The sequence below is a fragment of the Mus caroli genome, unplaced genomic scaffold (genome assembly GCF_978045245.1).
Source record: "Mus caroli unplaced genomic scaffold, Mus_caroli_1 scaffold_19, whole genome shotgun sequence".
NCBI classification, from domain to species: domain Eukaryota; kingdom Metazoa; phylum Chordata; class Mammalia; order Rodentia; family Muridae; genus Mus; species Mus caroli.
This window is the reverse complement of record NW_028227274.1, coordinates 20,691,930-20,694,630: the sequence shown is the minus strand read 5'-3', so window position 1 is coordinate 20,694,630 and position 2,701 is coordinate 20,691,930.

Below are 2,701 nucleotides of genomic sequence, written 5' to 3'. Positions count from 1 at the left end.
TTTGTTGTTGTTGTTTATATATTTGTTTCAAGTGTTGTAGAATTAGCACAAATGTACATATAGTGAAAGCCAATGTTTCAAGTCATGCAAATTATTTTAGAAAGTTGTTTTATAATTTGGGCTGGCAAAGTGGCTCAGCTGGTAAACAAGTTTGCCTCAAAGCCTGACACCCTGAGTTCAACTCCGCAGGACTCAGATGGTGAGAAGAGAGAACAAACTCCCACTTGCATACACACAGATAAATAAATACATAAATGTAATAAAAAGAAGGCTGTCTTGTTAAACATTCCCTTTATTCCTAATTTTAAATTCCTACTCATATATGAAAACTGCAGATACTTTGCTAAGTCACTCGGTGGATAAGGGCAACAAAGAAACTCAAGAGCTGTTACTATAAAGAACAGAGACTGCGAATCCATTTCCTTAAGGCGGGCTCCCTAAATATACTCTTCATAATTGCATGTGTTTTGTTTAGGATACAAAAAGCTCTGCCAGGAAAATCTCATGTCTTTATCTTAGATCTACAGCTGGCAGCTACCACACGCTCACAGGCTCACGTGCATGCTCTCTCATTAACCCTGTTTGCGGAGGGTCAGTGCATCTCTGACACATCAGAACAGCAGCAGAAGGAGACCCAGATACATTTAATGGTATTAGTTATTTGCATATAAAATGGTCAAATGGTCTAATTAAAAGGCTTTCTGTGTATTTGAAGAAGTGTGTATTAAGCAGCTTAAAAGGCATAATCCTCTTCAATCTGAAATTTTATTGAAAGACAGATGGATGGAGATAATAAGCATAATTTCTAACTAAAAATACATGCATGCTTTATTTCTCTACAATAAAATGTGTTTTGTATTTAATATTCTCCTAGAAGAGTTTTTTTTCCCCCTTAACAATAATAAATAAGAATTTGACTTTGCCAGCTGAAGCTGAACTTTCAAACATCTTTCAAAATTCTGGAGATGTTGGTCAAAGGAAGCAAACTTTCAGATCCAAGATGATTATATCCCGGAGACCTAATTCTGTTGTACTGAACAGTCATTGTGTATTCATAATTAAAGTTTTTTCAAAGAATAGATTCTAACTTCCAACACACACACACACACACACACACACACACACAGAGAGAGAGAGAGAGAGAGAGAGAGAGAGAGAGAGAACTCAAGTGATAGGGCATGCATGCCAAGTAGCTTGATTATGAAAATTATTTTCTAATACATATTTCAAACATCAATTTATATACCTTGACGTAGCATGTTTATCAATTATAGCTGAAAAACGTAAAAAATACCCAAAACCATCTATAGGATGGATGTGGCCAATGAACAAAGTGGAGCTCTGGAGGGCCCTGAAAGGCAGCCTCGTTTCTGGTCGAGCAAAGGCTTGAAACCCCGGTGGCCCTGCAGGAACCGTAGGCATTTTGCTATGCTCCCAGACACTAGGCTCCTGACAGGAGGCCTCAGCCCTCCATAGTTTTGTGGCTATCAGTCATTTAGCCTCAAGACAGATCTCCATTTTAATGAGGTACCTAAAGGCCTGGAGGCTTAGCCAATGAATTCCCTTTCCCAGACACTCCTCCCTGCAAAAGGTATTTAACCTCAGGCCTGCCCCTGAGACGTGGGGTAAGGTTTTATTCATCAACTTTCCACCATGCCAATAAATGTCTTAAAAGCATGGACTGCCTCTTTTCACTGGGATCCTCCGTGGGGAGCAATGGAACAGGTCTTCGTCTAAAGAGCCGGCTGTGTCATCTCCAGCTCAAGTCCTCTCAGGGCTCCCAACCATGGCCTCCACCAAGCCCAGCCACCTGCCTAACAAGCCGAGGACTCCTCCCTGTGAGACCCAGCTGGAGCTTTCCCTGCCTTTTCCCCTCTGCCTGCACCCCATGCTCAGCTCTTCCACAGCATCTAGTGGTGCCTGGGTGTCCAAGAGCCTGAGAAGCAGATGTCTCTGGCCTCCCTGCAGGCCCGGGGACCCCCGAGTCAGCTCCAGCAGTCCCCGAGGCCCTCAGACTGTGCTCCCCCAGCCCTGGTCCAGGGCCTGGCAGGTTCCGTAGCCTGACACCCTCCACCCCCACCCCCCACAGGTCCGTGCCGGCAAACTGGGGTGTTTGACCCCAAACTGGGGTAAGCGCAGTCAAAACTCCCGCGTCCCACCTCCCCGAGTGGCCCGAGTCCTGGGGTGGAGTGGACTTGGGATACCACAAACCCTGTAGAGCTCATGAGAAGGAGGCAAACATCTTTTTAGTGCATACATAGTGGAAGGTCTTTGAAAGGCCAAGAGAAAAACAGGGGTACTCCCAAACCTATAATGTCTACAAAGAAGTCTATTCTTTCTTGGGCTTCCATAACAGTAATGCAAAAGTCAATTGGCTTATGATACTATACATGTATTATATCACAGTTCACAAAGTCTCAAATAAGGTCTTAGCTAGACAATCCCTTTGGGGACTTTGGGAGAGGACTTACCCATGCTTTTCTCCCGGAAAAGGCCATTAGTAATGACAATCATTGATGTTCCTTAATTGTGGCACTGGTAGTCCAATCTGTACTTCTACCTTACATGGTCCTGATTCTATGTGTCTCTGTGTGGGCTTTGATAGCAACTCATGCACTGGGTTTATGGTCCTTCCCAACCCAACAAGATCTCGTTGTAACTATAAAGTCTGTGTACTGGCTAGTTTTATGTCAACTTGACA